General features: G+C 34.5%; 1 protein-coding gene across 3 annotated transcripts in view; it reads left to right on the top strand.

Annotated features, from left to right (window-relative positions):
* PELI1 (pellino E3 ubiquitin protein ligase 1) overlaps window positions 1-13,525 on the top strand; it is a 134,407-nt gene that overhangs the window by 98,262 nt on the left and 22,620 nt on the right. The window contains exon 1 of one of the 3 annotated variants that reach the window (XM_032497670.1): window positions 10,546-11,098. The exons of the other annotated variants lie outside the window; for them this stretch is intronic. The gene's annotated coding sequence lies outside the window, so the exon portion shown is untranslated. Of the gene's footprint in view, window positions 1-10,545; window positions 11,099-13,525 lie in introns of those variants that run through there. 3 annotated transcript variants of the gene reach the window in all.

Here is a 13,525-nt window from a genome sequence, read left to right as displayed (position 1 = left end):
ACATATCTCAACTGCTAGCTTGCTATTCTTGATAAAAAGATATACACATATGTTCAAAATAAAATAAAATCGTATTGTTCCTTTGAAACAGCTGTGATCACTTACCTCCATATAGTTAAATTCAGTGACACTTTTTCATTATTCATCTTACCTGACTTCTCAGCAGCATTTGTAGACATTGTTGACTACTTCCTACTTTTTGAAACATTTTTCTTCACTTTCAGGACACAGTATACTGCACACGAGCATCTTGATGCTGTTGCTTTTTTTATCTCTTTCAGAAACTGCTAAGTTCTTTCAGACTCCTAAGGTTTTTAATTCCTCAAGGCTGTCTTAGGTTTCCTTCTCTTACTCCATACTCTTTTCATCTGTGTGTTGAAGGTTTCCAAGTTTATATTTCCAACCCAAGCTCCAGACTTGTATATATAATTGTTTCTAACTCTTCCCAAGTATGTCTCAAAGGTAACTCAAATTTGAGTAACTGATGCTCAGGGTCTAATGGGAGCCTCATTAGACCACAGAAGTTTTTGAAGATGATTTGTTATCCTTCGTAAAAATCAATTTCCAGCATTGCACCCCCCCCCATTCTCTTCAGGAGGAAATAATTTGTATATTTAAGTAATCATTTAAAAATAATTAACAATATAAGTATTCAAGTAAATAGAAACTGACTGTGAGAAGAACTGTAATGACAAACCTTTATTGAGTTACTACATTGTACCAGGCATTTTGTTTCATTCTCATAAGAACTCTTTGAGGTAGGTAATACTGTGTTGTTGACAGGTAATAGACTGTAATGTTTACATTATAGACTCTTAACTAAGTCTTCTCAGGTTCCCATGCCAGCTGCCAGCCCTATCACCACTGATTAGCTGTATGAGCTTGGGTAATTTACTGATCTAGGCCTCAGTTTCCTCATCTATAAAACAGATGATATTATTATTTATTTCCTAAGAATGTTAACATCTATGAAGGAGTTAAAAAATTTGAAAAATGCCTGGCACTTATGATAAGCACTGCATGCATGCTAAGATTATTACTTATTATTATTTTAGGATTACAGAGGAGGAAACTGAGCCTCAGTAAAGTTGGTCCAAGTCTCACACCTATTAAATGACAGTGCCAGGAGTCAACATAGGCAGTCAGGCTCCAGAACTGCTTTAACCACTCTGTTTTACTTCATCTCAACTACTAAGAATTTATTGTATCCTTTTTCACACAGACTACAAATTAATGGTCTCATTGTGATCCTAAGAGTATCATAATTCATTCCAGCACTCACACTTGGTGTTTAAAATGTAGAAGATCTAAAATACGCAGGTAAAATTTCACTTCAGTAAGATCTGAGAAGCACAAAGATACACATCTTAATTCCATTTTGCTTCATGTGTATTATTTCTTTTTCTCCCCTTGTTGTTAGGAGTTAAGTCACCAAAATCCCTAGAAAGTGGAAGTACTAATTTTATATTACTCTTAAGTGACTTTAGTTGTTGTCATTTACTTACTCTGTTAAATCCTCTTTGGCTAAAATTTTCAGAATGACTTGGGGGCGGAATAGTATGTTGTATGCCTAAAATCAATAATTTTTTATTTTGATTAATTATTACCTCTTTTGAAATTATGTAGGGATTTGTCTGTTTTCAAAAATCTTAACATCTCAAATTCCCAAGGAGTTTTTCTTTGAATTTTAATTTTATCAGTTGTTTTTTGAATAGGAACTTTGATTTTGGTATTTTGATGTCTTTGTATTAGATTCTAGATGTAGTTAAATCTACTTGTTTTTATAAGCTTTAGTCTCTGACTCATTTAGGCCTTTAGTAAAAAAGCACATCTGGTTTACAATTTCTGTAGATTTATTTACAGTTTCTATAGATGATTTGCTTCCCCCATCCCCCAGTTACTTATTTCTTTTTTCCGTTGTTGGTTTTTTATTCTTACTCAAATTTTTTTCTTTGTAAAGACAGTATGAAGGTGTAAAGACAGGCAGAAGGTATAAAGTCTTTCGAAGCCTTTGAACTGAGTGGGGGGTGGGTGCTTGCAAAGAAGAGTAGGCTTTGAAAAACCAGAATCATCTGTGAAGGAAGAGTGTTTTTACCTTGTTTTTGGAACTGAATTCTGTGACCTAGTGTATTTACTTTTGGTGAAACACTTAAAGTAGTTGTTGTATCAGTTAAGACTCTTTCTATTGTGACAGAAAACTCCACTCAAACCAGCGTAAATGGGGTCGGGGGGGGCGGGGGTAGGGATTTATAATGGTTTATGTAAACTGGTCCAGGATAAGTGTGGTTTCAACAATGGCTCCACCCAAGGCTCAAATAATGTGATCAAGACTCAATTTCTGTATGTTTCTTAGCCCTTCTTCCTCAGTGTTAGCTTTATTCTCCAGCCCTACATGAGCAAAAGATAACTTCAGTCCCTTCAGCCCCTAAAATCCTCACGTGTATCCAGAAAGATTAACCATCTTTTTCCTAGAAATGTAGCAGAAGTCTCACTGCATCTCTTTGGCTCATACTGGCCCACTTTCCTTGTGGCCAAGGGAATGTGAAGCTCAGATTGTCTGGGACAGAGCCATATACCCAGCCATTGAGTTTGAGGGTGTAGTCAGCTCCACCAGATACACATAAACTGTATGTATTTCCATAAAAGGAAATGAAGATATCATTATACCACCAGAAGGGTGAATGTTTGCTAGGCAGTAGAAAATAGATGTACTTAACACTTGATGGTACCTTTTCCATTTTAAGAGTTAGCACTCAACTAGGGAAGACCAGCTTGATTATTTTTTTAACTTAATATTTAGTGGTAATTTGGAATTTGTATGATTTCACTTCCAAATTACTGTTTTAAAGCAATATATAGATAGGAATTGCTAGGACTTTTTACCTCTGAAGAACTTTGAGAATGTATCAAAATTTTAAATTTGGTGCTGCTTTAACAAATACCATACTATTAATTTTCCTATTAGCTGTAGTAATCTGATTTATTGATAGCTGGTTCTTGTGATATAGGGCTGTGTCTTTTATTGGTTTACATGTTTTCTAGGTTAACACTTCTTTAATGTCTTAAACAGACGGGGTTGTTGGACCAAAAAATTCATGAAGAACCATAAAATTAAAGGTTCTCTCTTGGACACTTAAAGCCTTGGGGAGAGGAGGAGTAAGTAGTGATGAGGGACACTAATGAAGGCTTTACATACTGATTTCTATGACTGATTTCAGTCAGAAAATGAAAACTTGATTCTTACTGAAAAAGAAAATAAGATACCCGTTGTAGGGTTACTGTTGCTTTTTTAACACCAGAAATAAAAACTGAAGTGGAAAATGGTATTTACATTTCAGTCCTAATATAATCATTTAGATACCTCCTTCTAGTTCTTATGTCACATAAATATATATACAAATGAGTACACCTATCCCCTTAAGGCTTTAACATTCTATAGTTTCTAGGAAGTTTCAGTTTTTTTCTTTTACGTTTCTTGACACCAGAGAAATAGTCATGATTTATACATCAAATTAAAATGAAGATGCTATGAGATCTAATGTAAATGTATATTTACCATCATCTTTTTCTTTATTGTTAAGTGCTGCAAAATGAACAGAGCAGTTTTTCTCTTGGAGGAGTGTTCAGCTTTAATAGTAGACAGCACAAGGTCATACATAACTATAATGCAAAGCTGGATATAAGGATCAGAGTTTAGGGGTTAAGGAAAGACTTCCTGATTGGAAAAGGAATATCAAACGAGTCTTGAAAGGTTAACAGAATTTTTTACAGGTACATAATGATAACATTAAAATAATTGTTGTTTACTGAGCACTTAATTTATATTTAGTTTAATTTTTGTCAAAAATGTGTGATACGTGTGACACAGAGAGGAACAGCCATGTCATTTTGTACTTGGGGAAAAGTTGGAAAGAATTTGAATTACAGTGGTTCCAAAAGACACATGGTTTAAAACTTAACAATTGAAAGTAATGGAGTTTATTGGGACACATCAAATGGGCTGCTTTCTATTTCAGCCACTACAGTAATTTTTCCTGGTATAAGTAAGAGTTGAGAATCATTTGTAACAAAAATTACATTGTTTCTTTGTAGGTAGTCAGTGATTTGAATAAAAATTTAATAGTGAATACCTTGCCTTAGGAGGTGCTAAATTCATTTTCTAACACTGGAGTCATTATTAAGGAAATTCCTGTGACTGTATATGGATCAGCAGTCTTAGAAATTGTAGACTGTATTCTCCATCTTCTAGAATCAGCAATGTATTAATTTGCTTGGTTTTTATATGGGTATCAGTGCATTTTACAAATAGAGGATGGCTCATTTAAAGTGGTTTTTTCCCACAATATAATGTGATATTAAATGAGTGGTCTTGGAAAATTTATAAATAGCCTAAATATTTACTGAAGAACATTTTCATAAAAACAAAAAAGGGAATAATATATTTCATGGGTTATTAAGAATTTAAATCTTTTTTTTAAGTATTAAAAAGAGCAATTATACAAAGCCTATTCGAATGTCATTCTAATTGTAGTTTATTGAGTTATATGAAAAAGAGCCCAAATTAGTTTAAACAAATAAGATCCGAATTTATGGTATTCTGAGCCTAGTATTTTTTCATTGAATACCAGGGGTATATTAAAAGTGCCTGCATTTATGTTTCTCTACAAAAGATTGTTCTGACAGCATTTTTAAGTCATTTTCACAATTTATTGCTGTCTAAAAATTTCCCTTGACTTCACATTTTGTTCTGAATGTCTTGGTTTCTTTCCTCCACCTACACAATATTGAAGGCAAGTGAAGCAAGAGTTGCAAAGTAACAGTGAATTTAAGAACCCTGGCTTTTTTTCTTCAAATCAAAATAAACCTTTATTATAAGATTGCTTTTTATTGATACCAAAAAAAAAAGGCTTTTTGGCAGACGTTCAATAAATGTGTGAATAACCTAATTGATTTAGTGGAATGAATAGGAAGCTTTGCTGTTTGTCCTTGTGGATACTTGGCTCAGTAAACACAGTGATAGACCAAATGTTATATGGTCAAAGGTAAAAAAAAAAACCCTCCAAACTTATAGATCCAAATAGAATTTTATATCTATGTCAGGGCCTTCAAAGAGAAAGAGCAATATATTAATTAGAATCTTGTTCATTTCTGTCATAAAAAAATCGTGGTAACTTACAGAAAACTCAATGCTTTGACAAATGTTAATATGTGAAAAATATTAATAGAAGAGATCCTTCCTAAGAATTGTAAGCTGTATGAAATCCAAAGATATGTGTGGAAATTGAAACATACTATCATATACTGTACAATAAAACTCCAGTAAAGGCAGGAAGCATAATTAGGACAAATGATTAAAGATGACAATGGAATCAAATTAAGAATTTTTTAAAAAGCTCATTATAGATGTCATATTAGTTCAATCTGTAGCTCTGGATAAAAAATGTAAAATTTTAGGAAATTTTTAAGGTCCTGTAAAAAAATATTCTTCAGCGGGAGAGGAAAAAAGAAAGAAATGTTGGTGGCAATTAAAACGTACACAGTACTTTTTAAAAGGAACATTTACAAATCTGACCATTTAGTTTTAAAAGCATAGAATTGTATCATATGTAACAGTATTTGTTTATAAGACCATTATATGATTAAAAAGAGAAAGTCTCAGAAAAATTCTAGCAGCAAAAAGTGTTTTTTCTGATATTAATGGCTCATTTAAGATAGGAATATTTTTCATTTAATCTTTATAACTCCTAGCACAGTACCTCTCCCATAGTAGGCAATTCCTAAATGTTTACTGAACTAACCTCAATTTTAGAAATTTCAGGATAAGACAGTATAATTTTTCTGTGTTTTAAAACTAACCATCCCCCGCAACAGACATACACCTTTATATCTCAATTTTGATATACATAGGTTTTCAGTTTTGAATATGAGGAAAACTGATAGTTTTCATTTACCCAGTTTTAGCTTGAGCTGAAGTTACTTAAAAAGGAACTTGATTTAATAGCATTTCTTCTTTTCAGGTATCTGCAGTCTAGGCTATACAGTCTAAATGATATGAATGGGAAGAATCTGTTTTCATCTGAGATAACTGATTGGGGAAAAGGCAATAAATTAAGGTGGAGAACTGGTTTCAAGAAAGGATCTCTTCTTGTCTAGTGGTCAGTCCTAACAGATGTAGTTAGAGGGAAGCTAAATTCTGACTTTCAAATGTAAACTGAGGCAACAGCCTAGATTTTCCAGATTAGTTCCAGTTTCAGGAACAGAAATCCTTGCACAACAAGGAAAAGAGCTATTAGCAAAATTGCAGCATTGCCATCAAAGTCTGATTAGAAATAGGGTTCAAGAAAAACAGTTAAAACAGCATTAAATGGAAAAAAAAAAAAAAAACCCAGCATATAGTTTTAACACAACAAAGTTCAGAAGGCATCCACTTCCAATTAATTCATCAATGTTAAAAGCCTGACTCACTTAACATTGTTTAGGAAACGTTGCTATGATGTCATAATCTACTAAAGAATAGTCTTCCAACAAGTTTATACAGAATCATAGTCTTTGAAAAGTTTTCAAATCAACTCTTAATGGCTTGGATTTGATGGATTTTGTGCTTTCTTTCTCCCTTGTTTTATTGTTGTTTAATAAATATCAGTGAAAGGATTGTGAAATATCCTGGGCTTTTGCAAATTAATATGCTTTAAGAGAACATTTGTTCTGGTCTTGGTAGTCTATCCATGGTTGAAAAAGTACAGTGTAAAGAGATTTTCTCTATTGTCAAGATGCAAAGAGGAATCAGTCATTGTTGTCATACTTTTTCTTTAAGCTGAACTATTTTTTAAGTGAAGTTTTATATTTTATTATTAAAATATTAAAAATCATAATTAATGAGTGATCTCTTTAGTTTTCTTCCAATCTACCCCACCCAGCTCATCCCTAGAGGTCATCCTTAGTCAAGTTTATCCTGGTTCTCAGTACCTAAAAATATGAAAACTATATCCAATATCAAACAGAATCCTTTTGATCAATTTTGGCCTGGCTAGTTTTAAATAGTTTAATAAGCATTCTTCAGCTTTTTACAGCTTCTTATTTACATACTTGCTTTTCAAAAACATGTGTGCAGTCGATCTCACTTGAGGAGAGAGCCACATTGCTGGTCTGTTCTTGATCCATCAACCTGAGAAAAAGGAAAGGTACAAACCCATCTCTGTGTGGTGATACTGAGGATCTCCTGCCTTCCTTAGGGAAAGCGCCTTTCCTCTGGGAGAAGTTGAACAATAACATACACAAATGCCAAGGGATCCCACACTAGCCTTCTGTATTCATCAATATAGATTTTCATAAATAAACAGTAAAAAAAAAAAAAATCACCAAAACATTGTGAGGAGAATCAGTAACTAGAAGAAGTAACCATGCTGCCTGTGTCTTTTGTGGGCTTTCTGTGGCTTACATCAATCATTTCATCTTAATGCAGTGGCTAACCTAACCCTCTCTATCTTCAGATTAACTTCTTTTATATCAGTTTAACCTGTTTGGAAAGATGACTCTTTCTTTGAGATGACTTCCCAAGAATACCCAAAGTGAATTTGATGTGTTTACTACAGCCTATACTTTGGGTCAGACTATCCCAGTGTTCTACCCAAATTTGGCAAAAAGTCATTTTACTGTAATGTTATTCAGTATTAAACATTTATTCGCTACTTGCTGATAGGCATCAAGCTTACAGAAGGTTACATGGTCTTTGATTTTCACAGACTTAGCTGCTCATTGGTCTCCTAACCAAACCCTTCACTCCTGGGAACCTACCCTTTTCTGAGCATACAATATACATTTTTTTCCCCTTGCCTTTTTTATCTTGATGCATGTTGTTTCTTTCACCTGAAATCTCCCCACTTACCAAAATCTAGCTGTCTCCTGAGACCCAACTCAGATACTCCTCCTTCTGTACAGTTTTTCCTGGATCCTCTTCCACCAAATTGTAACACTTTTCTTTGAAGTCTTACATTACCTGTGGTCTTTTGCTTTAATATGGTACCAATCCTATACTAATTTGGGTTGGGCTAATTGATTTATACTTTTTTTTTCATGATTATAAGTAAATGAGTGGTAGTGTAGGGAATAATACCTTTGCATTAGTTTGAGTAGTCCCGTTGCCTCTGGCATTGTAGTGAATGCTCAGTGTTTGTTGGATTAGTAATCGCATTATTAGTGACTCTAGATGCACAAAATTAAAAGCAAGGAGACCACAAGCCTCAGTTTGAAAACTGCTCAATCATCTAAGTTAATTAAAGTGCAAGGAAGCCTGCAATTGCTGCTGTTAGTAGAAGAAATCATTCGTAAGCATTTAATGGAAAATACTAGTTTAGAATATTGGGAGAAGGGTGGCTCTTTATAATCCTGGTGTGGAGAGGTATCATCATCTGGTAACCTAGAAATACTAGTTTTCTAACTATTTTCAGCTGTTTAGCCAAATAAGACCGTAAGTGAATATTTCTAGCTAGTATTTCCTTTTATAATAAACTCATAAGTGTAAGTTAAGTGTTTTCCTGAGTTGTGTGAGCTGTACTAGTAAATTATGGGACATGAGGAGGTGGGCTTGGGAGCCCCAAATTTATAGCAGAATGAAGGGTAGTCTGAGACTTGCAACTGAAGTGGGGGGTTTTGTGGGCCTGAGCCTTTTAACTTGTGGAATCTGAGCTACCTCGAGGTAGATAGTATCAGAGTTGAATTGAATTGTTGAATACCCAGTTGGTGTCAGAGAATTGGTAAGTTGGTTGGTGTTAGAGGAAACACCTCTCATTCACATTCATTCTCATTCATTGAAGGTAATGTAAGATGTCTGCAAAAACATAAACCAAAAAATCCATGTCTGTAATTAAAGGTAGATTGAAACAGAATATGAGATTAGAAATTACAAGCCTAATTGTGAATTTTGTGATTTCTGGTACAAAAAGCAGTTGGTTTGGGAAAGTCTTCAGCTCTGTTTGTGAAAACTTATGTATCTTGTAGAATGTGTCAATGATTCTTTCCCTCAGTTTCTATAGGTTCAAAAAGTAGCAAGTTCAAGATCAGTGTTTGAATTCCAGGTGCATGCTAGCATCCAGTGATCTTGAGTCTATGGCATTTTTTTAAAAAATGTGGTAACGCTTTGTTTGTTATTGTAAGTTTTATTAAGATTGTAAGATTTATATACCATACAGTTTAACCAACATAAGGTGTGTACTTCAATGGTTTTTAGTTATAGTCACAGAGTTCCCCAGTCATCATCACAATCAATTTTTAGAACATTTTCGTCACCTGAAAAGAAAGTCCATAGCATTTAGTCATCACTCCCCAAGCCCCATTCCCCACCCTCGACCCCAGCCCTAAGCAACTACTAATCATACTTTCTGTCTCTGGATTTGCCTACTCTGGACATTTCATATTAATGGGATTATATAATATGTGATCCTTTGTGGTTGGCTTCTTTCACTTAGCATGTTTTCAAAGTTCATCCATGCTGTAGCACATATCAGTACTTTATTCCTTTTTATTGCCAAATAGTATTCAATTTTATGGATGTGCCACATTTTATTTATATTCATCAGTTGATGGACGTTAGGGTTGTTTCTACTTTTTGGCTTTTATGAATATTGCTGCTATGAATATTGGTGGATGAGTCTTTATTTGGACATATGTTTTCATTTTTCTTGGATATATACCTAGGAGTGGAATTCCTGGATCATATGATAACTTTATGTTTAATCTTTTAAAGAACTGCCAGACTGTTTTCAGAGTGCTTTTTGAAAAACCATTTTTACTTTCCTACCAGCAGTGATTGAGGATTTTAACTTTTCCACATTCTTGACAATATTTCTTTTTGATTATAGCCATCCTAGTGGGTGTGAAATGGTATCTCATTGACATTTTGATTTACCTTTCCCTAGTGGCTTTTGATGTCGAACGTTTTTTCAGGTAATTATTAGCCATTTGTATGTCTTCTTGGAAGGAATATTTATTCAGATTCTTTTACCAAATTTTAATTGGATTATTTATATTTTTATATTTAATTGTGAGAGTTCTTTATGTACCTGTATCTGGATATAGATACATACCGTTGTGTGGATTATCTAAGGCAGTGCTTTTGTCTAGATTTCTTTGGTTTGTTTAAGGACACTTCCAGGTTAGCAAAGCCAACAGAGTGGGAATGTGACCAATTCAGGGAAGCAGGACCCAGCTGGAGGATAAAATGAAATAAATCTCCATGGTACACATACCATCAAACTTTTATTTGTCTAATTTTTAGCTTTTTCTTTGTGGTATAAAATAACACACAGCAAAGAATAGAGCTTAAGTAAATACTTGGCCATCTCATGTGATAATACCGTGGTACAAGGTATGGGTTACTTGTTAGCAGACTGCTGTGTTTTTCAGTGTTTGAGGTATTGCCTCCAAAACTCATGAAACAGCCTAACAGAAGTCAAAAGATCTATTAGCTGGCTCTCCTACTTAGCCCTATGATTTCATCAAATAACTTACCCTTTCTGGATATAGATTCTTCTCATCTGTAAAATGAGGAAATTGAAAATTGAGTAAGTTGACAGGATATTCCTTAAGGTTCTTTCCTGCTTTAGTGTGTGATTATATGATACAGTAATACCAGTGACTTTTTTCTTCTTCTTCTTTCTGTCCCTAAAAGGAAAAATTAAGCTTTGTTAAAAATCTTAGGCCGCAAATACCTTTTCCTCAAAAGGATTAGAGTGAGAGCATTTGGCAAGTAAAAAACTGGGCACACGTAGGTATGCAGTAAAAACTTATTGTGGAATATCCAAGGCCATCTGTGTGACTTTGCCTTATGGGTTAGAAGAACATGATCTAAGTGTCACCAGTGAGGTAGGACTAAAGGAGGAAATCATTTACACACCTGCTGTGGGTGTGGCTAGAGGTAAAGGGACTATGAGGAATGAGTCCTTGGTTGCATCCTTGGAAGTATTCAGAGATCATTAGAGGAGAAGCAAGGTCCCAGAGATCAGTTGTGTCCAAAGCTGAAATCAAAGCCTAGACGACAACAGATAGGAAGGAAAATAGGACTTAAGAAAAGAAACATCGGAAAAGGCATAGGAATTGTGAGGTAAGTACACTTTGTTTTGTTTAGTTTTCTTCTGGATGAATTTTTTTTTTAAGTGTTCAGGGTACTGAAGATCTGTCATTGGTATCTGAGCCCACCTGAGATAAGTGCCAGAGGTTCATTTATTGTAAATGAAGACAAGAAAATTTAAGACAAGACAAGCCAGGTACAGAAGGAGAGTGGGGGAAAGGTCATTGAGATTAAGGTCCATTTGCCAAAGTTTGTTGACTTTGATTCCTAACAGCCAAGAAAGTTTCTTAAAGTTTTGTTTTTGTATTTGACTCCATGATGTTATTTAATCAGACATCATTGTAAATGAAGCACATGTGAAAAGCAAAAAGAAAGTTCTTTAAAAAAAAAAAAGTAACTAGTCAATTCAGATTGGGAAAGAAAAGCTTAAAAATTTAATTCTAGCCTTTCTTTCCCTTATGAATATGAGGCTTTGTCCCATTTTAAAATTGCTCATCATGCTCACTTAGGAAATAGGGAGATTTTGTCTTCAGTGTTTTCATAGAGCTCTTTAAGAAAAATATATTACTTTAGGAGATTATTTGGTAGAAACAGAGCTTGAAATATATAAGGAATTTTTATACTATTAATGCTCTATTTTTAATCAGTAAGGTAGTTCATGATGATAGTGTATGAGCTATTATCTTGATTGCCTTAGGAGTTGAGCAGGAAATAAAATTCCAAAAAAGAGTCAGGATATTGTCTGAAGAACAGCATGTCCTCAGGTTTTGTTGTAGAGTCAAGTTTAAGGCTTAGAGAGTCAGTCACAACTGCATTCTGTGTAGTATGAGTATTGGACCTATCATGTCCGGCTTCTTGAGCAGTTTCATCAGCTTAGAATCACATGACATGGCAGGATCACCAAATAGCAAAGTGTTAGAATATCATTTTTACAAATATGTTTCCTGCACAGGACAAAGCAGGCTACCTGAGCTGATTTACCTCACAGTAACCTAAGTGGGCCTGCTGCCAGCCAAATGAGCAAAATAAACATTATGCAGATTTACTCGAATAGCTTCTGGGGATATGACACAGTTACGGAATGCTGGGTAGCAACAGAAGTAGACATGTAGCCATAAGATAGAGGAGGGTTCATTTTGTGACAAGATATTATTAGACTTAGGGCCACCAAAAGTATTTTCATATAAAAGCATATGCCCCCTAGACTCAAGGTGAACACAGTTTAATGGGTGAAGAGTATGGATGGCTTGCATATGCAGCTTATTGAACAGATATGCACCGGCATTTGGTCTTGTGACTTAAATTTAGCATACTTTAAAAAATCTTAAATATAATTAAGCACAAAGCAGATTCGCCCTTAGCAAGCAGAGGAATAGACTGAGTTCCATGTACAACCCTTCACCATAAGAAAACATTTTTTAAGAAAAGGTACAGGGGAATTTAAAGAAGCAGGCAGTAACTCTTCAAATGGAGCATACGAGTAGGATAATCTAAAAGCAGCTTAAAATCCGTAAGTAAGGTGCCTTCAATAGCTGTTTGGTGAAGCTTGCGCAGTGCCAGCCCCCGCTGTGTACTGCTGTCATTTCTCCATGTTCATGAGCACCCAGTTGATCTGTTTTAAACTATAAAGCTGGAAATAAGCAAGCATGATCAACTGAAAATGTGACTGAATGTTTACCTATTCTTATGCCTGGGATAATGTAGTATTTTATAGCAAGACCAAAAAAATCTGCTTCATTTCTTAGTGCTAAAAGGGCAATGTTTTCATTACTGTGAGTTGTGTTTGATGCTTTTGTTTTTTATAAATGGATTGTTTCTTACAGATTATAATACTAAATCTGTTAAAATAGGCTATTACTCTATCATGAAAAGGTAGTTCAGTATCTTTCTGACATTTATAGAGCATTTATGTAGTTAATTCATTCAGTCTTTTAAGAAATAGAACACTCCCTTTTGAAGTACCTTATTCCATAATTTGAAATTAAGCCTGTGTTAAAAATTGTTCTGTGCTTTCCTCTTACTTCCGATTCTTCCCTTTTGGGACACAGACTTCCTTAGGGAGGAGATGAGGGAGAAGTGAATTCTCACTTCAGCCAATAGAATCTAGAATTACATCGTGTTTACCTATTTTGCATAACACAGGCCCACCCACACACATTATGAGGTGCTTAAGTGAAAAAACACCGAGCACACTGCTATTCTGTGTGTGATTCCAGCGTAATTGGAAGATGCTTTAGTACTATCTGGATTTTATCCTCTGGTTAGAAGGTTGTTTATCTAGCTGTGGTGATAGCGATGGAATAAAGAGGTAGGTGTTCTGTGGCTTGATTTTAAGTGTCACATTGTCAGTGCTTAACGTTAAATGTAGGGTTGTAAAAGGAATGATTTGAGTCATCAGATGGTTTATGTTTAATTTTTTCACATTCAGTTTTAGAAATGTGTTCTGTATAAGTTATATTT

Source organism: Camelus ferus, chromosome 15 (genome assembly GCF_009834535.1).
Source record: "Camelus ferus isolate YT-003-E chromosome 15, BCGSAC_Cfer_1.0, whole genome shotgun sequence".
Classification (NCBI taxonomy): domain Eukaryota; kingdom Metazoa; phylum Chordata; class Mammalia; order Artiodactyla; family Camelidae; genus Camelus; species Camelus ferus.
Note: the sequence above shows the minus strand (reverse complement) of the source record. Positions and strands in the feature narration are given on the sequence as shown.